Source organism: Jaculus jaculus, chromosome 20, assembly GCF_020740685.1.
Source record: "Jaculus jaculus isolate mJacJac1 chromosome 20, mJacJac1.mat.Y.cur, whole genome shotgun sequence".
Lineage (NCBI taxonomy): Eukaryota > Metazoa > Chordata > Mammalia > Rodentia > Dipodidae > Jaculus > Jaculus jaculus.
The window spans coordinates 11,514,277-11,539,622 of record NC_059121.1 but is presented as its reverse complement, the minus strand read 5'-3'; the positions used below and the strand labels follow the sequence as shown (position 1 = coordinate 11,539,622).

The window sequence follows — 25,346 nt, the reverse complement described above, 5'->3', positions numbered from 1 at the left end:
GGTTAAAACAGTTTTTCTTCCAATGCTCTGTAATATAAGTTAAAATCAGGTATGGTGATACCACGTGCCTTACTTTTATTGCTCAGAATTGCTTTAGATATTCAAGAGGTTTTTTTGGTTTGTTTGGTTGGGATTTTTTTTTGTTTTATTTTATTTATTTATTTATTTTTTTTGCTTCCATATGAATTTGAGGATTGGTTTTTCTATTTCTGTGAAGAATAACTTTGGAACTTTGATGGGGATTGCATTAAATGTTTAAATTGCTTTTGGTAAGATTGTCATTTTCACAATATTGATTTTTGCAAAACAAGAATATAGGAAGGATGTCTTTCCATTTCCTAGTGTCTTCTGCAATTTATGTCTTGAGTCTTTTGATGTTTTTATTGCAGAGATTCTTGACTTCCTGTTTAGGAATCTACAAAAGCTGTGGAGATAGATGGTTGTGATGTTTACATATTTAAAGCCACACAAGTTTCTATTTAAAATGCTTTAAAGAGCTGGGTATGGTGGCGCAGGCCTTTAATCCCAGCACTCGGGGGCTGGAGAGATGGCTTAGCTGTTAAGCGCTTGCCTGTGAAGCCTAAGGACCCCGGTTCAAGGCTCGGTTCCCCAGGTCCCACGTTAGCCAGATGCACAAGGGGGCGCACGCGTCTGGAGTTCGTTTGCAGAGGCTGGAAGCCCTGGCGCGCCCATTCTCTCTCTCTCCCTCTATCTGTCTTTCTCTCTGTGTCTGTCGCTCTCAAATAAATAAATAAAAATTAAAAAAAAAAATCCCAGCACTCGGGAGGCAGAGGTAGGAGGATTGCCATGAGTTCAAGGCCACCCTGAGACTCCATAGTGACTCCCAGGTCAGCTTGGGCTAGAGCAAAACCCTACCTCGAAAAACAAAAAAATGCTTTAAAGGATAAGGTTGATATTATGTTTTTATTACCACAATGACATAAACTGAAGCACGTATTAACTACTGTAAACCTCACATTAAATGACTGACCACCATCATGTATCACATCATGTGCACGAGAAAGCTGAGTGTCGTGGTGCACTCCTATAACTCCAGTAGAGGAGGCGGAGGTAGGAGGATCCTGAGTCTGGTTCACAATGAGGCCACATTTCTAAGTAAAAATAAAAAGAGCTGATGGTGTCATTTGGTGCAAAAGTTCCTGCTTAGTATACAAGAGACTCTGGGTTTGATAACCAGTAACAGGATAAACACTGACAGTCAGATTTAGCTCCAAAAGAGTGAAAATGTTTTGCCTTCAGGAGAGATACTGTGTGTAGGCCACCAGCACAAGGCTTGCTGAGTGTACAGAACATCAGTGTTCTGACATTACTACTACATGCACACTGGGCACAGCTACAAGACACAGAAAAGGTGTGCACCAAGTGCTACACAGCAAGAAAGACAAGGAAATGGTCTCCTTTTCTCCTTAGTCTTGGGAATGTCTGGTAAATACATGCACATCTCCACAGCCCATCCAGAAATCACTGTATCAACACCTGGGGAGATGTGAACAAATGATTTTCTTATTTGAGGGGAAGAGAGAGACAAAGATGGAGAGGAAGGGGGGAGGAGAAAGGGCACACCAGGGCCTCCAGCCACTGCAGTCAAATTCAACACATACACCACCTTGTGCATCTGGCTTACATGGGTCCTGCAGAGTCAAATCTGGGCCCTTTGACTTTGCAGGCAAGTGGACTAACTGGTAAACCATCTCTCCAGCCCTGAAAAAATGTTTGCTCACCCCAAATAAGGTACCAACAACAGACCATCAACCTGTGATAATACAAGAAACCCTGACTTAACTCAACGGGGTATATAAAAGAAAAAGGCATGAAAGTAAGATGGGAGATATAGGAATAAAGACGCATGTTAATGAGAAGTGGGGAGGGGTAGGACCATGTAATTGCCTGGCATAAGCTAAAACTACATCATAAACCTGTATGAAAACATCAAAATGGAAATAACAAAAAATTAATGAAAATAAAAGTTGAAGAGGAGGAGGGAGAAAATGAAGTGTCCAAATGGCCAGAAGAGATGAGCACGTGCCTGCGAAGAGGGGTGTGCGCAGCACTCATGGGCGCGCGCGGCTGCTATGCAGACCCTCAGCTCTGCTGCCCCGGCCCTGTCCTCCCTCCACACACCCGTTCTGTGTGCGGGACTTTTTTGTTTGATTTTGAGATAGGGTCTCCTATAATCCAGGCTGGCCTGAGTTACTACATATCCAGGATTATGTTGAACATTTGATCTCATGCCTCTAACCAAATAATGAGTTTCAGGCGTGTGCCACCAAGCCAGGTTTAGTGCCCTCACTTCTGTGTCTGCGTTCCATCTAGATCACCTTATCCGCACCCAGGCACTCAAAGGACAGTAACATGTTGAAGCCTCTGAAACATACATGCTAGCTCTGTACTTTCCACTGAATGTCAGGGTTGAACATGCATGTGCTCATAAGGCACATCTGCTGGTACCTGGTGCAGGACAGTTTTTAACATCTGTCCCCTTGACACGCTGGTATGTGCAGTTTGATTCTTGGAAAACGACCCCTCCCCATCTCAATCTCCCATTTGTTCCCCATGTATTCTCTATTTTATGCAATGGCCCCCCTCTCCTCTTTAGTGTATTCCTATCAGACCACCGGAGTTATTACTATGAAGCACTTCTTAGCTCCCTTATCAGTTTGGCACATGCCTCTCTGTGGCCTTGTTCACACTCACTATTCACATTTTGCTAGTTCAGCCTTTGAAATAGGATCTCTAGGTTGGAGGTATAGCTCGGTAGCTTCCCTTGTCTACCTAGGAAGTGTGAGGTTCTAGATTTGTGCCCAAGGTCTCAAGGGGGGAAAAAAAACTATGTCTGTGTTGAACATTTTACATAGTGGATTGAATGATTAGAAAGTCTGTGGTAGTGGAAAGCTGGTTTGCTACAGTTTTGTAACCAAATTTTGGGGGCATGACCTTAAGTCTCATGAATAGGTATTTACAGCCCACCTCACTGCTTGGCCTAATACTCGCATTAGTATCAAGTAAAATTCTTATTAGAATGTTCAAACGAACATCTTAGCTTCCACCAACCCACAGGCTATGGATGGCATCACAAAACATCTCAGGCCTCTAGCAGACATTTCTCTGCTTTGAAATCACCTACTTGATGTTTCCAAGAATGTACTTAAAATGCCTAGATTTGTAACTTTCTTATTCTATTACTATAAAAATTCCATGAGCCAGATAGACAGGATTCCACTTTTTTTTTTTTTTTTTAATTTGGATTTTCAAAGTAGGGTATCACTCTAGCCCAGGATGACCTGGAATTCACTATGTAGTCTCAGGGTGGCCTGGTGATCCTCCTACTTCTGCTTCCCAAGTGCTGGGATTAAAGGCATACGCCACCATGCCCTGCTTCAGCACATTTTTAATCCCAATACAGAAAAGGCTAAAGTAGGAAAATCGCTGTGATTTTGAGGCTATCTTGGCTTACAGATTGAGTTATAGGTCAGCCAGGCTAGAGTGAGACCTGCCTTAAGAAATGAAACAAGGGCTGGAGAGATGGCTTAGCAGTTAAGGTACTTGCCTGCAAAGTCAAAGTTCCTTGGTTCAATTTCCCAGGACCCACATAAACCAGATGGACAAGGTGAAGCATGCATCTGGAGTTCATTTGCAGTGGCTAGAGGCCCTGGCATGCCCTTTCTCTCTCTCCCTCTGCCTCATTCTTTCTCTCAAATAAATAAAAATATATATGAATAAAGAGAAAATGTTCTAAATAAATGAAACAAAAAATTCTGACAGTTATACCATGTTGAAACATCATATTTGACATTACCTATATCTGTTCCCAGGCCATCATTGTTCATACTTGGCTCATGATCACTCACTTTGAGGTGACAACTGTGGTTTGACATCCACAGGTTCCATCGACAGCACCACATGATTAAAAAATAAGTAAATAAAAAATCAGCACCTATTTTCTCATGAGTTTCAGGTTCTTTTACACATCCATACAATTGCACTTAGCATTCTCTTTGTCCTTTGACATTCTGAGTCAGATAGGACTTTGTTTCGGGGATGGCATGCACATTGCAGGCAACATCCATACAGCATTGTGTGTCATATCCTTAATTAAATAGCAAAGAACAATCCTCGACATCACAAAGTATTTGTTGAATGGTTAAAGCTAGCTCATTTCTCTTGAGATCAATGCTAGCAACAAGGTCTGTACCATTTTGCTGGTAATACCAGACCAGTTCAGTGAGGACAGAGGCTACATGGAAATTGGATTCATGCTGTGATCTTGGTATGATGTCAGGGAAAGAGCTGAACAATTCCAAGTGGCCACAAAAGAACAACCTAAAGAGAGGCCCTAGCCTCAATCTGATAGAATGGGCAATAGACCACAGGCTAGAGGGGGAAAGAATTTTAGGGCTCAGTGTGGGCTGGGCTACCCAACTCCTCACATAAGACTGATAAGGGCAAGACAGAAGTATGTTTTATATAAAGGAATCTATACATACACTGGTCATGGTTTGTCCTGTGTTAATTTTTGATCTAGGTAGAATCTAAACAAAGACTCAGAGGAATGCAAGTGTCATTGGCCTTAACTATATGAAACTCTTACCACATAGGGAGAAGAGTCCATATGAAGACATATAGGTTCATTAACACAATAAATCTGAGAGTCACGACTGATTACTTGACCAAAAAAAAAAATGAAATGACTGCCTTTCTTTCCCCACCTGTATCTACTGTTGGCTATACATGAAATATATCTCTAAGAAAAGAATACATTCTTATCCCAAACTGCCAGCTCCCAATGGAATACACATTTAAGTTTGAATTTTTCTTCGCTCACTGGCCTCTGAAAATGACAAATATTGGGAATCAAATTCCAGTTTCAGAAGCACAGGATTATGGATATAGATGAAAGTTGTAGGGAAAAAAACAAAATAGAAGATTCTGAAGTCAACGATCACTGGGGTGAGACAAAAATATGAAACAAAGACTTCCTTCACAAAACGAATGTCTTATGCATTAGACCTTCAAGAGATAGATGCAACAGAGCCCTGAGCATGGACCCTCCTTAACAGGTAGTCTAAGCTTGGCTCCCTGCTTCTCTACCTGGTTACTTCTCCCTCCACATCACCATGATGACCACACCACACTTCAGAGGAGAACCAACCCAGCACCAACGTCCAGAATGAAGAAGGTGGGTTAAGAATCATTACTCATCCTTCCAAAATTAACATTAGGGCTGGAGAGATGGCTTAGAAACTAAAGTGCTTGCCTGCAAAGCCTAATGACCCAAGTTCAGTTCCTCAGTACCTGCTTAAAAGCTAGACACACAAAAAGGTGAATGTATGTGGAATTCACTTATAGATGCTGGAATTTCTGTTGCACCCTTTCTCTCACTCTCTTTCCTTTCTATCTTTACTTCCAAATAAATAAATAAGCAAATGTGGTTGTTAAAAATCAACATTAAAATATCTTTTATAATGAAACTTTTCCAGAGAAGTACTATGCTTTCACAGTTTCATGGTTCATTTTAAATATGTCTTACAAATATTACTGCATTTAGATTCCAGAATGGACACTTCTGAGACAAGGAGAACCAAGGAAGAAAACAAACATGGTCTCTGACCATTTTACATATGTAGTTGTGTGAGATGGTAAAACAATAAGCAATACAAGCACGTGATAATTTTGGTTTTCATAAGTTCTGTTAAAGTGAAAAATATGGTGTTAAGGTGAGGAATAAAAAAGTGGAGCAACTTTTGAGTCTGCGGTGGTCTGAGTCTTCCTAGATTGGCAGAAGCTGAGAAAGGAATTACGAATGCAAGCAACATGTCCACAGGTTTAGAGGTCAGGGTGGGTTGGCAGTGCTCTAAGAAGGAAAGGTAACAGTTCCCTCGTCTCGGCATCCACACCAGCATTTATCTTATCTTCTTGATGACACTCTTTTCTGGCAAAGGACCAGGTCACTGCATTTGGGATATTTTCTGGAGATTCATAATATAGAGATAATTGTCATCTTTGTTTTATGTCTTCTTTCAAGAAACATCTATCGATCTATTGGGTCTTGTGAGCAGTTTTTAATCATGACTTTTTTTTTAAGTAGGGTCTCACTGTAACCCAGGCTGACCTGGAATTCATGATATAGTCTCAAATTGGCCTCAAACTGATGTAAACCTCCCACCTCTGCCTTCTGAGTGCTAGGATTAAAGGCAGGTACCACCACGCCCTGCTATTTTTCATGTTTTAAATAAGAGAATGTTAATGAGGGGTCTGGGAGGTGGTCAAAGGCACTTCCTTGAAAGCTTAACAGCTCCAGTTCAACTCCCCACCATCCACATAAGGGCACATGCAAGCTGCATGCCCACTCCAAGGCAATCAGGAGGAGCCAGGAGAACTGAGAAGCCTGCAGGCCTCTAGAATTGTGCACATGAAGCAGCCAAACAAACACAGCACACCCAGTAAGACAAGAGAGAGCTTCTGTCAAGCAAAGCAGAGGTTGTCCTCAGACCTCCGCATGCACTGTGGCATGCACATGCACAAGAAGACACATATCACTTCACTCTTTAATGCCATCGTCTACATTCCTGCAAGCACCCCTAAGTATCACATTAACCACTCAATCGGAAGGTCTCATCCAAATAACAGATTAGGCATGGTGTGCCTGGCATACCCTGCTGTTCCTTTCCATTAAGTACCTAAGCTATTCTTCCATTCATGAAGTGTAAGGATTTTCCTGACACCAGCCTGCCATTCACAAACTGTCATTTCTTCACAGGCCTAATGAGTTCTCTAACATTCTCTACCTACCTATCACCACAGCACCTTATATGAACACCTTTTCTCAAATTATAGTGAACTTATTAAACTTAGAACCTTCCCAGTTTTGTTAATCACAGTAGTGTTGGATATCTGTTTCTCACAAACAAAAAGATTTTAGCATTTTGGGTTAAGATTAGAATCTGTCCCCATCCACAGAAAAATGAAAAATGGAAAATGAAAGCAATGTCTGTAATCCTAGAACACTGCCAGCCCTGACCTTCCTATCTCATGCTTAGAGGTCTCACTCGCTCACAGATCTCCACGGCTGTTGCCTCCACCACCACATTGCCAGTAGAGGCTCAGGAAAATAAGCTCTCCTGCTACCTCCTCACCTTTTGCACCTCTCACCTGTTTCCATTTCCATAAAGCTCAGGTTGAGCTGTAGCACTCTAATGTCATGGGCTGTTCCACCTCCCCTGGTTTGGGGCGGGGGCCTGGGTAGAGCCAAGCACTGCCTTGCAGAAGGGAGTGGGGTCCAGCTGCACTGGACCCTGTGCCACCCATTCCCCCCACCACCGCCACCTGCCCAAGATCAGATGCAGGGTTTCTCATAGCTGGGCTGCAGCTGCACTGGAGCAGGAACTCGTCGGCTGACAGAACCTGTGCCTGCCAACTACCCATAGAGCAGATGCAGGCACTCCTGGGGCGTGAGCAGACTCACGTGATAGTGCGACTCCTGGCCAGAAGACACCACAAGGCCCACTGTGTGTGCCTGACAACACTATGGCCAACCCACGAGGACTGACTGTGCTCAGACCTCGGTTTTGCATTTGCCCACCCGCTCTCGCTCTCCCTCCCCCCTTCTCTTTTTATCTTTTTTCTCCCTTCCTTCTTTCCTTCCTTATTTTCTCCTTCCTCCCTGACGTTCTTCTCCCTTCCCCCCCTTTTACTACTTTTCCTTATTCCGTCCTTCTTTCCTTTCTTCTTTCCATTCTTCTCCCCTTCCCCTTTTTCATTCCTTCTCTTCTCCTCCTCCCTTTCTTTTTCCTTTCTTCCTTCCTTCCATTCTTCTGCTTCTCTCTTTTCTTACTTCCATTCTTAACCTTCCCCCTTTTTCTCCGTTTTTTCCTTCCTTCTTCCCAATTGTCTTCCTTCCCCTTTTCACTTTCTTCCTTTCTTCTCCTCCCTTCCTCCTTCAATTTCCTTCCTTGCTTCCATCTTCCTTCCTTCCCTCTTTTCTTCCCTTCAACCCTTTAATCTTTTGTTCCCTGTTTGCTCTTGTGTTTTATAGTCCAGAAATGCCCAGAACTCTTGACCATCGTACCTCCATCTTTCCCTGGGGGTACAGGAGTGCACCACAGCCAGTTTTTCTTTGGTGGGGAGAGGCACGTATGTTTGGTCTGTGGATGTGGATGCATGTTCCAGGGCAGTGCGCTGGAGCTGGGTGCTGGCCACAGAAGGCCCTGGATCCTCCTAGCACCATCCGGGGAGCCCACATAGCCCCTCTGCCCGGCCTGGGAGGTCTGTTGCTGGGAGGTCTCTGTAGCTGGGCACTCCTCAGCCCTGTTGCCAGATAGAGGATGGGGAAAATGAACTCTGCTGCTAGCACTGCATGGCTCCTGTGGCCTGCCGTTAAGTTTACAGTTTCCCTAAGGACACTCTGGTTGAGCCACAGCATGGTGACGATGGCATGGGCCCTTCCACCTGCCCATGATGTGGGGAGAACAAAGCCATCCGTATGTCAAGGGGAAGGCGATTTGCAGAAGGGAGTGGGGTGCAGCTATTTTGGAGCAGAGACTTTGCAGATCAGAGTTTGTGTGCTCCTGCAACTACTCACACCAGATGAAGGAATTCCTGGTGCCTGAAGTGCAGCTGTAATGGACCAGAAAATCTGCAGATCATAGAACTTGTACCCCCCCACACACACCTACCCAAGGAGCAGATGTGGGGACACCTGGGGTTTGAGAAGGCCTCATGTGATAGTGTGACTCCTGGCCAGAAGATCCCACAAGGCCCACTGTGCGTTCCTGACAGTACTATGGCCAACCCACTGGGACTGACTGCCCAGGCTTGGGTTTCACAGCTGTGCTCTGCTTCCTTGGTCCTTCCTTCCTTCCTTCCATTCTTTCTTCCCTCTATTCTTCGCCTCCCTGTGCCCCTCATATCTCTCAAGTTCTTTCTTCCTTACTTCTTTTCGTCCTTCCATTCTTCTCCCTCCCTCCCTTCCTTCCTTCTTTCCATTCCCTCAATTTCGATGTCTTTTTGACATTCTTCCCTTCTATTTATCTCCCTTTCCCCTTTTCTCCCTCTCTTCTAATTCTTCCCCTCCTTTCCCCACAGTTTCCTTCCTTCCTTCTTTTCTCCTTCCCCCCATTTCCTTCCTTCCTTCCCACTTCCCTTCCCTTCCTTTATCTCTGGCTTGCTGGGAACACAGAGGCCTAACCCAGACTCCATCCCATGTCTCTCTGTGCATTCAGTACCAAGATATGGCCTTCCACCCTTGCAAAATTCTGGAACAAGGGAAGGCAAGAGACAGATGTGAAAGACTGGAGTGGAGAGCATAGGGAAGGGTGTGTATGTTGGGAGTGAGGAGGCAGAAAGCTGGCCTGAGGACAGGTAGACTAGCTCACTGACAGAGGGATCCTTTCATTATTAACCTGTGGGAAATATATATGTAATTTTGAGAGATAAACTCCACAGGGAAGTTCCTCCTTTATGATGTCTGAAGAGATTTATAGATAGTACAGAGATTTTACAGCATCCTAATATCACACCCCTGGCCACATGCGAGCCCTCTTTCAAAGGATTAACAGAGACAAAGCACCACAGCACTGCTGCTCCTGCCAGGCCCAGGAGTCTGAGAAGTGAAGGGGAGGAGAAGGGACTGGGAAGGCCACGCAGGTGCTTAGATGGAGGTGAGAAACTGGGGAAACTAGATAGGCTTGGCTAGGGAGGGTATCGTTGGCTGGGATGAGGGCACTGTTCCTAGACATTCCTCTTCTGACATCGAGGGCCAATTTGAGGCCTCACTCTCCTTAGGCTGTGGGCCAGAATAATGATTTATTGGAAAAAGTCCCCCAGTGGGGTGTACAGACAATGAATTTGGTGAATGTCCAGTATGGTATGGAGGAGAGGGGCTCCTGGACACCAAGATGTTTTGTAAGAAACATCTACAAAACAAGAAATCGAGCTAGAGGTATGGGAGGCACAGCTTCATGGGTGGTATAGGAGAAACCTGGATTCTGAGCAGCTGCTTGAAAATGTGAGGTGAGCCCAGCTCAGAGCTAAGTCCAGTCAGGGATGGAGCACAATGGATCTCGCCCTTGAGGTCTCTAAATCCAGGGGCAGACATGTAGAAGAATGATGGGCAGTGGGGTATGGGCAATGGCAGTGATGGTCCAAGACTAGGAAGTGGCCAGAGATCTAGGAAGGCCCCTTCAGGAGGAGGGCCTGGGGAGCTGAGGTGATAGGTACAGTGACACGCCCCTGTCATCCCAGCAGTCCACAAGCAGAGGCAGGAGGATCATCAATTCAAAGCCAGCATGGGCTATGTATGTATAGCAAGACCTCGTCTCAAAAAAACATTCTTTGGGACTGGAGTGATAGCTCATTGGGTAAAACATTTCCCTTTTAAGCATAACAGCCTGAGTTTGAGCCCCAGAACTCATACAAAAATGCCAGTTGTGGTGGTACAGGCTTGTAATCCTAGCACCAAAGAGGAAGAAACAGGCCTCTGGGGATGACTGTCCAGCCAGTCTATCCTATTTGGTGAGTTCCAGGCTATTGAGAGACCCTATCTCAAAAAATGTAGATGGTTGTACCATCTTACATTCCCACCAACAATGGATGAGGGTTCCTACTTCTCTACATCCTCGCCAGCATTTATTTTCATTTGACTTTTAAAGGTTTGCTATATACTTACTGGGGTAAGGCAGAATCTCATAATTGTTTTAATTTACATTTCCCTGATGATCAGGGATGATGGACATTTTCTTAAGTGTGTTTGTCATTTGTATTTCATCCTCTGTGAATGGCCTGTCCAGTTCTTTGCCCCATTTTTTAAAACTTTTTTTGAGGTAGGGTCTCGCTCTGCCCCAGGATGATCTGGAATTCATTATGCAGTCTCAGGGTGGCCTCGAACTCACGGCGATCCTCCTGCCTCTGCCTCCTAAGTGCTGGGATTAAAGGTGTGCGCCACCATGCCTGGCACATCTTTGCCCCATTTTGTGACTAGGTTGCTTCACTTTTTATTGGTTAGGTTTTTGAGTTCTTTGTAGATTCGAGAAATTAGGCCTCTGTCAGTTGGATATTCAGCAAATTTATTTCCTCCCATTATGTGGGTAATCTATTGGTTTTACTTATTGTATGTTTGTCTGTGAAGAAACTCTTCAGCTTCATGTGATCCCATTGGTTGTCTGATTGTTTAAGATCCTGTGCTACTGGGGTTTTGTTCAGGAAGTCTTTTTCCATTCCTATATCATGGAAAGTTCCTCCTATATTTTCTTAAAGTAGAAACCAAGTTTCCCATTTTATATTGAGGTCTTTGATCCTTTTGGACTTGAATGTTGTGCATGGTGAGGTGTGTGGACCAAGTTTCAATTTCCTGCATATAGTCATCCAGTTTGTCAAGCACCATTTGTTGAAGATGCTGTCTTTTTTCCATTCTATACTGTTAGGGCCTTTGTCAAATATCAAGTAGCTATAGTTGCCTGACCCAAAGTCTGGGTCCTCAATTCTATTCCTTTGGTTTATACTTCTGTTTTTATGCTATTACCATGCTGTTTTTATTACTATGGCTGTTGCAGTCCGGTTCGCATTGCTGGTAGAAATCACCCAACCAAGAGCAGCTTCTGGGAAAAAGAGGTTTATTTGGCTTACAGGCTCGAGGGGAAGCTCCACGATGGCAGGGGAAAAACAATGGCATGAGCAGAGGGTGGACATCACCCCCTGGCCAACATAAGGTGGAACACAGCAACAGGAGGGTGTGCCCAACACTGGGATGGGGAAACTGGCTATAAAGCCCATAAGCCCACCCCCAACAATACACTCCCTCCAGGAGGCATTAATTCCCAAATATCCATCAGCTGGGAACCTAGCATTCAGAACACCTAAGTTTATGGGGGACACCTGAATCAAACCACCACATTCCGCCCCTGGACCCCATAAACTGATATCCATACATGATGTAAAATATGATGCATTCAGTCTGACTTTAAAAGTCCCCATAGTTGTTTTTTTTTAATCAATCCCAATGATGTTCATACATCCCCATAGTCCAAGATCTTTTAACTGAGCCATAATACCAAAATATAACCTCAAAAAACCCATAATGGCACAGAATAAATATTCACACTGCAAAAGATGGCATTGGGCATAGCAAAGAAACATTCAACCAATACAAGATTTAAAACAACCAGGGCAAACATCAAACTCTGTAGCTTCAAGTCCAGCAACTCAAACCAGTGACAAATCTTCAAGTCCAATAATTCTAACCAGCAACAAGTCTCTGTCATTCCAATTCCGCCCCTCCAGCTAGGCTACTCACAGTCCTGGAAAACTTCATCGGGGCCGGCAGCTCCTCGGCAGCCATCTCATGGTCCCGGCATCTCCACTGGGTCTCCACTGCAATCCACGGTTCATCATCATGGCCCCATGGGGTCTCTATGCAGGCAACCAGCAAACCTGCTTCACACGGACCATGGCCATTTCCAAAACACAAGACCGTGTTGCAAACTCAATGACCCTCTTTCCAGCATTTCTTATACTCCACGATACCAGGTAGGGTGCCAATTTGTTAATCCAGGGGGGAATTAAGCAGACTTTGAAGAACAGGACACTCCTTGAGCACTCAGGCCCCTTCAAAAGAGTCGACATTCTTTCTGTTGCCCCAGCGTAGGTCAGCTAGCCCAGTCTCAAAGGTTGTAATCTCTCAGTTGCAGCTGAATGGGCAACAGTTCACCCAAAGATTTTTCTTTCTGTGCCATATCCCTCTGCACACACCAGTTCATTTCTACGCAAAGCAACCCTGCACAATTTCTCAGGACATGGGCATAAGAGCAAGCTTCTCACACAAACTGCTAGCCCAGTCCAAGCACAGCTCTTTCTCGCCCTCATAAGCCAAACCTCACAGCCCATAGTTCTTACTGCCTTCCGGTCTTTCAGCTCTGACCAGGATAGACCATTAAGCTGTACTTACAGCACTACAAGGCATCTCTTAGGCCAAGGTTTCAAATCTCCCACATTCCTCTTGAAAATCAGCTCCAAAAGGCCGAAGCCACATAGTCAGGTGTCTAGCAGCAATCCCACTCCTCGGTACCACTTTACTGTTGCAGTCCGGTTCGCATTGCTGGTAGAAATCACCCAACCAAGAGCAGCTTCTGGGAAAAAGGTTTATTTGGCTTACAGGCTCGAGGGGAAGCTCCACGATGGCAGGGGAAAAACGATGGCATGAGCAGAGGGTGGACATCACCCCCTGGCCAACATAAGGTGGAACACAGCAACAGGAGGGTGTGCCCAACACTGGGATGGGGAAACTGGCTATAAAGCCCATAAGCCCACCCCCAACAATACACTCCCTCCAGAAGGCATTAATTCCCAAATATCCATCAGCTGGGAACCTAGCATTCAGAACACCTAAGTTTATGGGGGACACCTGAATCAAACCACCACAATGGCTTTGTAACATAGCTTTAGATCAGGTATAACGATGCCTCCAGAGGTTATTTCCTTTGCTGAGGATATGCTAGGATATCTGAAGGCTTTCTGCCTTTCTATATGAGTTCTGAGATCATTTTTTCTATCTCTGTGAAGAACAATGTTGGGATTTTAATTAGAATTGTATTAAATCTGTATATTGCCTTTGGTAGGATTACCATTTTCACAATGTTAATTCTGCCTATCCAGGAGCATGGGAGGTCTTTCCATTTTCTCAAATCCTCCATCAGACCCAGTTATTTCCTTATTGGGCATGTACCCTAAAACCTCCAAGCCTCAGTCCAGAGAAATTTGCTAAACCATGTGTAGTGGCTCAATATGTAATAGCTAAGAGCTGGAATCAACACAGATATCCATCACTAGAAGAATGGATAACTAAGATGTGGTATATCTACACCATGGAATTCTATATAGCAGAAAGAAAAAACACCACAATGAAATTTGAAGAAAAATGGTCAAATCTGGAACAGATTATTCTCAGTGAACTTAACCAATCATAGAAAGATAATCGCCGCATACATAGTCTCACTCATCTACAGCACCTAACCTGAATCTACCCAAGATGCCTACATGCCCAGCAAGAATCTCGAGGAATGGACAATAGGGTAGATAGGGGGGGGGGGAGGGAATGGAAGAGGGTGGGGGACACAAATCTAGATCCAAACATCAATGGTACCATAAAATTCTACATCATAAAAGGCACACCAAATGGCTGAACTTTCACCAGGCCCTTAGAGGGAACATCTGAGCCACAAGACACTGGAGAGGGTATGATGAAGACTGACTTTAATTGTTTACAGCTTTTCTCTCTCTCTCTCTCTCTCCCTTCCTTCCTCCCTCTTCTCTCTCTCGCTCTCTCTCTCTTTTTTTGGCGGGGGGGTTTCCAGGTAGCGTCTCAGGCTGACCTGGCATTCACTATGTAGTCTCAGGGTCGTCATGAACTAATGGCAATCCTCCTACCTCTACCTCCCAAGTGCTCCCAAGTGGCATGCACCACTACATCTGGCCTCTCTCTAACTCTTTTATATTAGTTAACTTTTTCTTCTCTCTTTTCATGGCCACTGACCTGTAACTCCCACTACCAGCAGGTGGCTATCCTCCACAATGAGCTTTTGATCAGAAACCTATAAGGTTTCCTAAAAAAAAATGACAGATTACTGTCAGAGCACTTGATGACCCACCAAAAGTTAGTGGTAAGATCCTACTGCTGAAGACACCATATGCAGTTGACATGTAACATAGAATGACATGGCTGGAAGCTGGAAGAGAGTCAGACCCTACATAGTCAGCAAGTCTAGTGCCAGAAGGTGCTACATGGGCGACTGGGGGAAAATGACCAATATCTGTACAATCAACTCATGGTCTAACCAACTTAGCAGCAAATAACCTGTCGTGATACTCACACAAGTGAAATAGTGGCGCATAGCCATGGGGAGAAACAAACTGCTCTTGATTTGGCTAACTGATCCACTAGCGGAACAGAAGCCACAGCTGGAGCTGGGAAACAAGTCAGAACCAGATCCAAAAATGAGCCCACTCTCTATTATCAAGCTCCCACCAACCGTGGGCTACAAGAGGGCCTACACCTATTAAATTCTCTATTAAAAAAAAAATAATGGTTATCCCATTTATCTGGCAGAGAATCTGCTTCTCTTTCTCAGGTAGATGTAGATCCTATGGAGAGAACCACCCATCATACCTCAAAAGGGGCCCATCTAAAACTAAGAATAATTGGCAAAACAAGCAAGGGTGCTGTTTTCTTGGTGAACCTGGTACCAGCACAAGAGTGAAGGAGATTGACACAGAGAACAATCAACTCCTACCAAATCACATATTCAGAGACACAGAGACTCCCAAGACCTCATCACTGAAGCAAACCTAAAATGAGCCCAACATGGCTCAGGGAAAATTTGTGGAAGAGGGGCAGAAAGAATGTCAGAGTCACATGTTGGGTCATGATACACAGAGACATTTCATCCTACCCATATCTGAGGGCTAACCCCACAACGCATGACCCATATGCCTCAACAAGGAGGGGCCAGGGAAAGGGGTGAGGACAGGAAGGAGGCTAACAATGGTACCAACTTGACTGTATTCACTGAATACAAAACTAACTGATAAAAATAAATAAACATAGATGGTGTACCTGAGAATAATATGCAAATTTGTCTTTTACACCCTACCCTGTGTGCACATGTGCATGCATACTTGCATACCACATATGCAGCTGCACACACATGAATATACAAATCTATATTCACACATGCATCGCATTTTTAAAGTATTTTTATTTACTTATTTGCAAGTGGAAATAGAGATATAGAGAAGAGACCAGGAAATAGAATATGCATGCCAGGGCCTCCATTCACTATAAAGGAACTCCAGACACATGAGCCTCTTTGCGTATCTGGCTTTAGGTGGGTACTGGGGAAACAAATTCAGATCATCAGGCTTTTCAGGCAAGCACCTTAACCAGTAAGCCATCTGTCCAGCCCACATATCACATTCCTAGCAAGAAAAGAGTCCTTGGGTGAGAGGAGCATATGTTAGGAGAGGGAGAGAAATCTGTTAAAGCAGGTTTAAGGTAAGTAGGGGATCCAGGAAGGCAGCAAGAGTAGCCACGAGATCCTGTGGAGGGATGGATCTTGCATTAAAAAAAAAAAAAAAAAAGAGCCCAGAGATTATATTGAGAACAGTCTGGGAACTTAACAGCTGAACAGGACAGATGCCATCTGAGCAGAGGGTGGCAGGAGTGGTGGAAAGAAACCCCCCCAAAATGCCAAGGTTAGAAATGAGCCCATTCTGGGCCTCCGAGAAAAGTGGCCTGGATTGGGGTGAAATGACTGGGCCTGCAGCAGGAACCCAGCCCTGCATGCCAGACACTCTGCAGACTTCTTGCCTGGGTTGAGAAATGTCCTGACTAACTAGCAAGGCTTTGATATGGCTATCAGGAGGGTGGGTGTTGTCAGCCAGCCTCATGATGCTCTGGGACCTGAGGCCTGGCTCTGGTGCCTGCTGACCTCTGGAGAATGGAACAACTGGTCCCGTACAGGTATCTGGAAGAACCTGGAAGAGAGCAGAAGGTGGAGCCAGCTCTGGTGTCTTCTCAGTGTTCAATTTGTCTCAGAACCAGGAGTTTAAATAGGTTGAGAGGAACTTTGAGGGGATTAATAGAACTCATGGAAATTATTCACAGAGGACTAGAGAGATGGCTCAGAAATTAAGGAGCTTCCTTGCAAAACCTGATGGCCTGGGTTTGATTTTCCAGTTTCCCTGTAAAGCCAGACACACCACATAATATATGTGCCTGGAGTTTGTTCCTAGTCGCCAGAGGCCTGGGTGCACCGTGGCATGCTCATTTTCTTTCTCCCTTGCAAATAAATATACAAAAGTATTTTAAAAACAAAATCATTCAGGGAAACTTCTGTGGCTGCACAAGTTGGCAGCATTCTCTGTGGCCACCATGGCATGCCACCGAGCCTGCAGATGTGATTGCTGCCTCCTCTATATACACCTGAGTGTATGTTTGTCATGTGACCTCAAGCAAGGCCCTTCCCTCTCAGCGTCAGCTTCCCTCTCTGGGTTTGTGTGGTCACGAAATGAGGGGCTGAGTGTGGAGCTTCCAGCGTGCTGAATTACATGCACCTCTCCAAGAGTGGACCTTAGAGCTGGGGATTGGAGAAGCCTGAACTGAGGTTCTTTGGGCAGCAGATGTCAGGAGAACACCCTTGGGGAGGTGTGTGTGACCATCTGGACTCATAGATCATGGCTGCTCAGGGCTCATGTCTGTCAGGCCTTCACCATCAGGGACCAGAATCGGGATGGCTTCATTGACAAGGAGCACCTGAAGGGCATCTTTGTTGCACTTGTGTGGTGATGTAGTAACTGGAAAAACTTGGATGGGGGCGGGGAGGAGTTGTTTCTATGTGCAGACCACCAATCAGGAAGAGGTGACTGGGTCCATACCAAAGCAGGGCACTGGTTGATGGGCTTGTGAGCTGAGTGTTCCTCTGGGCCCATTATACTCTTGCCCCACTTCCCTCCTCCAGGTGGCATTCGTGTCAAAAAAGAACAGTTGTATGGAACGATGAAGGAAGGCCCAGGGCCCATCAACTTCACAGTCTTCCCAATCATGTTGAAGGAGAAACTTCGGAGTGAGGCTCTCAGGAGGCTGGGAAAGGCTAGGAATAGAAAGCAGACATGTCTCTCTCTACCGCCCTGATGTTTACAGTCGAGACCATGATGTGCCCCTATCTCTGGATGAACACACCATCCTAGGCCCTGCCTCACTTCCACTTGGGCTCATGGCCCACAGTCAAGACAGCAACTTCCACATCCTTTCTATTACTATTCTGTCCCCCTTCTTTGAGCTAGGGCCTCAATCTAGCCCAGGCTGACCTGGAAATAAATATATTGTCTTGGGCTGGCTCAAGCTCACATATTCTCTTACCACAGACTCCCAAGTGCTGGGATTAAAGGTGTGTGCCATCAGTCTCAGCTACTGGTGGTGAGTGACAGGCAGAGAGAACTGCTATGGGGTAAAGGGGTTATGAAAACAACTGTGGATGACTGAGCACATGGCCAGTCAGCTTACTCAGCTTTTCTAATTCTTTAGTCACCACAGTCCCACTTAAAGGATCAGAGACCTGTGCTCACCACTAAGGAGTCAGAACACGCTCAGAGAGGTCATGATACTTTCAGGTGCCCTGGGAAAAGACATCTGGAAAGGAGCCACTACACTCTCCTAGGAATCAGAATCCGGTCTGTGACTAGAGAATGGGGCCATCTCTCTTCCCTTTCTCTCCTAACTCTGGGACATCTGCTCTATAATCATCTCAAAGTTTGAGGTTTCTATAATTGAAAGAAAGGGTCAGACTGGGCTGTGGCTATATGGGGTGATAGGCAGTGTGGTCACTCTCCCCTCAAGCTGCCCTTGACTGGCTCCTGAGATCAACTTCTGGCCTTCCACACACTGTAGGGTGATCTTGGGTGGGTTTCTTTTTACATCTTAACATTTCTGTAGAGTGCTTATCTAGAATCTCCCTGAAAGGAGCTGGGGCATGGCTCAGCAACTTAACACTTGTCTACAATCCCCCAGTGGTGGGCTGGGAATGAGTTCTGTGGCAGAGCACTTGTCTTGAATCCTCCACTGAGGGGCTTGGGTGTGGTTCAGTGGTAAAGCCCCTGCCTAGGATCCCTAGGAGCCCCCCAACTCCATGACTGCTTCCCTCACACCTGTAAGGCCTGTCTACCTCATACAGATTCTCTGACCACAGGACCCTTAGTCCCCCAGTCATCCTAACACACTGGGGACCATCAGTTACGAACACATTTCCCTTCCTATTAGAACCCTGTGCACTGAGTGAAGACCCAGCCTTGTGGAACTTGGAATTTTCAAGCTACTGTCTATTTGTTTCATGGTGACAGACAAATGTTCAAACCTGGCATCAGTTTAACATTCTATACAGCAAACCAAGCTCCATTTCCCACTAATCTTACAGGTTCGGGGCCCAGAGGGAGGGCTGGTCAGTAGACTGTGAAGCAACCCTGGCCTCTTCAAAGCCAATTCCTTATGCTTGGCATGCTGCAGTTCACCACATCAGCCAGCAGGAGGCAGCATCTCTCCATTTCCAGAAGAAAAAGAAAACTGAGTGAAGGATAGGAACTGGCTTATCAAGTTACCACTGAGAGAAAGTGATTAGGAATAAATTCAAGGCACAAGCCATGCCGGACACGTGCTCTATCTCTCATACTTATACCATTAGTTCTAGTTTTTTTTGTTGTTGTTTTTTTTTTTTGTTGACAGAGTTTCACTAAATGCCCAGTTTGGCCTTGAAATAATTCTGTTCACCAAGTTGATCTGCAACTTATGGTCCTTCCTCCTGCCTTACTTCCTAGATGGCTGCGTTTACAGGCCTGCACCTCCACTCCTGCTTTAGCTACCAACCTCCAGCTATTTGGAAGCCACAGGTCACAGATCTCTGCTAGCTTCAGGCAGGCCTGGCCTATGAATTCCAAATCAATATTGGCTAGGTAGTGAGACACTACCTGAGAAAAGAGAATGAAAACAGGGAAAGTATGGAGAGACAGATATTTAGAAACAAGGGGACACCCAGAGAATCCAAAATTATATGTACTCTGGGAAGTTTTCCTTCCTCTGACCATGAGTATCCCAAGCCATACCCTGTGATCTGTTACTCAGTGAAAAGGATTCAACCTCAGCAACGTCCACAGGAAAGCCAGGAAAGCCCCAAGTGTTAGCTGTACAACAGGGAGAAGACTGGAGGAGACTGCTTCTGCCCTAGTTCCCTGGCTCCAGGGCTTCTGGACCATGTTCCAAGCCAGCTGGACCTGTTCTCCTGTAGCCAGGCCCTCCCAGGTGTGGAAGGTAAAGGGTGAAAACAGATAAAGTCAGCCTCACCCTGAATCCCAGTACCTGGCCTTGAGTTCCAGCTCTGTCCTCCTGAGCTGTCTCACTGAGTCTCTATGTCTCTCTTGGTCTCCACAACTGCCTCCAATGCTCTTTCCCTCTGTGAATGTCTGACTTCACAGGACCTGCCTTGGACTCTGAGGGCTCTAGTGGTGGGAGAAGCAGATTCAGCACTGTACCACAGCCTGGCCAGATCAAAGTGAGTCCTAAGGTAATTATGTGTACACAGGGACTTGGCTGAGAGATGTGTCTAAATAAAACCACCCAGCAGGAAAATGTAAGATATCTGGATTTCAATCCATGTCTTATTGTCTCTAGAGTCACAAGGAGTTCATCCTGTGAAAAAAGCAGTTGTGAGAGACCTAAACCCACTAGGGAAAGATGTACCAATGACTGCAGAGACCAAAGGAAGTGCCGCTCGTATGTGATCACAAGCCTGGAGTTCCACAGTCAGATAGTCACAGAGATCTAGACACAAAGAAGTCAGTCATCGATGGGACAAATACAGATACGAAATCAGGGACTCAGGAAGAAATCCAAAGGTGGAGTGGTACTAAGAGCCTTGGTGCTGAATCCCTGTGGACTGGCTAGCACAGAGACAGAAAATCCAGACTACATAAGAGACATACCCAGGAGAGGTCAGGAGTGCAAGGCGATACATCAGCTGAGCTGACAAAAGTTCCCTCAACTCAGTCAGGAGAAGGGCACTTGCTGTAACCCTTCTGAACCTCAAGCTTCCCAGCCCCAGTGCCCAACAGGCTCCATGGATGTGGTCAGGTGCCCCTATGCAGAAGGCCCAACCACTCCTCAGCCCTGATACCTTCCTGAACCCAGACAGCCAAGGACTCCCACAAGGAAACAGCCACATGACAGTGGTCAGCAGACCCCACTATGGGCCTGGACACATACTGGTGAAGACATGGGGGGATACCTTCTGTCCCATGACTCAAAGGCCACACATCCTCCAGGAAAGAGACACCCAGAGTCCTACTACCTGGTCTGGGGTCCCTAGTTGGGGGGAGACAGGATAATTGCAGCCTCATATATTTTTATGTCTTTCCCCATCATTCCACAACCTGAAAATACACTCCCACACATATATCACAACTTCTTGCGTTACAATATTTCCTCATGTTCTTTATGGAAAAGTGTCCCAATTTTCCATTTTACCTCTCAGGTCTTCTTAATCTTATAGGCCTAGAAGCAAAGTATTGCATACTGGACAGAAAGCAGTATCAGCATTGTAATGTTTGGCATCTCCCTCTGAGAAAGTCATCTCCACTTTCAAAGAAAATGTAGAATTAATTTCTTTACGCAAAGGATGAGAGAGAAATACTTCACGGGCTGAGGAAGGGGATATGCCTGCTTCTATGTACGGGGAGACTACAACCTCAGGCAAGACAAATCCATCAGAATATGGCAGTTCAGTGTCTTCAACATTACCTGCATCTTACCACACATCTCCATGGCAAGGTATAGGATACAACTCTTTTTCAATCAGTACATTTAAGTGATGAAATTTCTCCAAGCTAAGACCTGAAGTTTGTAGTAAATGAGACATTGTGTGTAGAAGACTTTGGCTTACTTCTTGGCAGCCAGAGTCCCATGTCTCTTGATGAGAAGAATCTCTCCCAAGGAAGACTTAGAAAATGGCGGCATGAAATTGCATCTGGGAGCTAATGTTTTTCCATAAAGCCTTATCCAGAGATTCTAGAAGATGCCAGCATCATTAAATTTCTTACATTTCCCCAAAATACTCAAAAGCTTTACAACAGAGTAACTGGATTTCTTGTCCTCACAAAAGGTGAATCAGGATCATCAAATACATAATTCTTTAACATTTCCCAGCATACATTATCAGTGTTCTTCATGTTACCCGGAGAATCCTTTAGTAGTTTAAGTGTTAGACAGCAAGTTACAGTAAGCACTGAGACCATATTTACAATTCCATTTCTCTAGAACCATTCCAGGTACCCAAAATACTCAAGAGTTCCTTAGAGAAACAGAATTAATAGAATGTATATGGAAGGGAGAGTTATTAGAAGATCCTACAAAATATGGACTAGGTGGTCCAACAGTGACTAACTGCAGTCTGGAGAGGCTGTGGATGCTCAGTCCATGAGGCTGGAAGCCTCTGCAGGAAAAGAATGGAGGGACAAATATCCAGAGTGACAGGAACACCAAGAGAACCAGGGGAGGGCATGTGTCCTCTAGGCAGGTTTGGGGTACATGCTCCATTCCTCTGTCATTGAGTATCCAACACCTTCCCCTCTGACCTCTGTGAAAAGGATTCAATCCCAGAAATAGCCTTGTCTCAAGGGAAAACCAGAAAAGGCCCAAGTTTTCAGTTACTGTTTCTTAAGTTTTCTCTGTAAGATAAGACAGGATGGGTACTTGCTTGAGCACATATATACTAAAATTGAAATGATACAGAAAAGGTAAGAATGACTTTTACACAAAATGACAGAATAATTTATGAAGTATTCCATATGCTTTCTATATTTACTTATTTTCAAGCAGAGAGACAGGATGAGAGGGTATGGGTACACACAGCCTCTTGCCAGTGCAAATTCATGTGCCATTTCTTTGAGCATGTTGCTATACTCGGGTACTAGAAAACTAAGCCTAGTCTCTCAGGCTTTGCAAGCAATTTGCTTTAACCACTGAGCTACAACTTTAGCCCATCTCCCATATTTTTATAAACATTCCCACATACATACACACAATGATTTCTTAGAACTATTTTTCACTCAAGTATTGGGTTTTTCACTTTTTTTTGTTATTGTGTTAATTGTAAATGCAATCAGACTTCTCAACTCTGTTATATATCTTGTTTGAGACATAATCTCATGAACACCAGTTTGTACTTGAACTCACTACATAGCTGAGGAAAACCCTGAACTTCTCATTTTCTATGGGATTGTAAGCATGTGCAATCCTGTACAGTTGTATTATACCATTCTTAAAGTTGTTTCCACATCACCTTCACATTTTTACAGAAAGCCAATACACATGACTATATCTTCCTAAAGTTTATTCCTGTAGTCCTCCCATAGTTTTTGTTTTGGTTTGTTTTTTATTTGTATTTATTTATTTAGGAACAAAGGACACAGAGAGAAAGAGGCAGATAGAGGATGGGCACGCCAGAGCTGCCAACCACTGCAAACAAACTCCAGACACATGAGCCCCCTTGTGCATCTGGCTAACATGGGTCCTGGGGAATCAAGCCTTGAACCAGGGTCCTTAGGTTTCACAGGCATGTGCTTAACTGCTAAGCCATCTTTCCGGCCCTCCTCCCATACTTTTGACACATATGGTCTTTTTGTTCTTAAGAAAAGATCTCATTCTAGCACAGGCTGGCCTTGAACTCACAGTGATGCTTAGATCTCAACCTTCTGAGTACTGCAATAAAGGCCTGAACCACCATGCCTTACTAACATTTAAGGCATTTAAAAATGTTTAGGCTAAGCTAGGTCTGGTAGAGTAGCACTTGGGAGGCAGAGGTAGGAGGATCCCATGAGTTCAAGGTTAGTCTGAGACTACACAGTGAATTTCAGGCCAGTCTGGGCTAGAGGGAGACCCTACCTCAAAAATATCAAAATAAATAAATAAACAAAATAAAATGGAGAAAATGAAAAAGAAAAAGTTTAGGTCTTTGACCCACTTATACTGAATGATAAGGATCCAATTTCATATATACATATATATCTATATAGATATATTACAGTAATATAATCTACAATATACATAATTATATAATATATTTATTGTAAGTAATAAAAATTAAAAAATTATAGCTGGGCATGGTGGCGCATGCCTTTAATCCCAGCACTCGGGAGGCAGAGGTAGGAGTTCAAGGCCACCCTGAGACTCCATAGTGAATTCCAGGTCAGCCTGGGCTAGAGTGAGACCCTACCTTGAAAAACCAAAAAATTAAAAAATTAAAAAAATTAAAAAATTATAAATTTTATACACATGCATATATAAAGAGCTTTTAAGAGTCTGTCACTTTTTTCCAAAACAGATCATTGGTGATCATTGGTTGATTCCCACTGAGATCAGGAACAAGACAGGGGTGCCCCTTCTCACCTCTGCTCTTCAACATAGTATTGGAAGTCCTAACTTGAACAACAACACAGGAAATGAAGAATCAAGGTAGCCTCTGGAGTCATCACCATACCTGATGATCTAAAGCTGTATTACAAAGCCACAGTAACAAAAACAGCTTGTCACTGGCACCAAAACAGGATTACAGGCCAATGGAACATAATTGAGGATCTGGACTTTAGGTCAAATAACTATAGCTACTTGATCTTTGACAAAGGCCCTAAATAATGTAGCCTGGAAAAAGATAGCATCTTCAACAAATGGTGCTGGACAAACTGAATAGCCAGCCATAAGCAAGAAAATGAAACTAGACCCACACATCTTGCCATGCACAAAAATAAAGTCCAAATGGATCAAAGACTTCAATATAAGATCAGAAATTCTGCTACTACTAGAAGAAAAAAATAGAAGGAACTTTCCACGGTATAGGAGTGGGAAAAGACTTCCTTAACAAAACCCCAGTACCTCAGGAACTTAAACATTGGGATCTTGGGAGACTGAAGAGTTTTTTCACAGACAAACATACAATAAGCAGAGCCAATAACAGACTACCCACAGAATGGGAGAAATTTTTTGCCGGCTATACAACTGACAGAGGCCTAATTTCTAGAATTGACAAAGAACTCAAAAACCTCAACAATAAGAAGTCAAACAACCCACTCACAAAATGGAGGAGGGATCTGAACAGGAGTTCTCAGAGGAAGAAATATAAATGGCAACACTCACTTAAGAAAACATTCAACATCCCTAACCATCAGGGAAATGAGAATTAAAACATCTATGAGATTCCACCTTATGCCAGTAAGGTTAGCAAACATTAAAAAATTAAATGAAGCCGGGTATGGTGGTGCACGCCTTTAATCCCAGCACTCGGGAGGCAGAGGTAGGAGGATCGCCGTGAGTTCAAGGCCACCCTGAGACTACAGAGTTAATTCCAGGTCAGCCTGAGCTAGAGTGAGACCCTACCTCAAAAAAAACCAAAAAACAAAAAATTAAATGAAAGCAAATGTTGGTGAGGACATGGAGAAATAGGAACCCTCATTCTCTGTTGGTGGGAATGTAAGATGGTACAACCACTGTGGAAAGCAATATGGAGGCTCCTAAAAAGGTTGACTACAGAGTTACCAACAGACTCAGTTTCTCCCTTACTGGGGATTTACCCTCAAAGCTCCATACCTCAGTTCATACAGGTTAGCTCAACTATGTCTATAGCTGCTCCATTCATAATAGCTAAGAAGTGGAATCAATCCAGATGTCTATCATTTGATGAATGGATAACCAAGATGTAGTATATCTACATGAAGGAATTCTCCTCAGCAGTTAGAAAAAAATG

The 25,346-nt window shown here is 44.4% G+C and overlaps 1 protein-coding gene and 1 non-coding gene across 2 annotated transcripts in view; one reads left to right on the top strand and one right to left on the bottom strand.

Annotated features, from left to right (window-relative positions):
- Nucleotides 1–25,346, bottom strand: part of LOC123456284 (zinc finger protein 717-like) — a 59,213-nt gene that overhangs the window by 22,517 nt on the left and 11,350 nt on the right. The window lies entirely within an intron of this gene.
- LOC123456347 lies at nt 22,299–22,401 on the top strand. Its single transcript, XR_006634482.1, has one exon. It is a non-coding gene; the product is annotated as a U6 spliceosomal RNA (small nuclear RNA).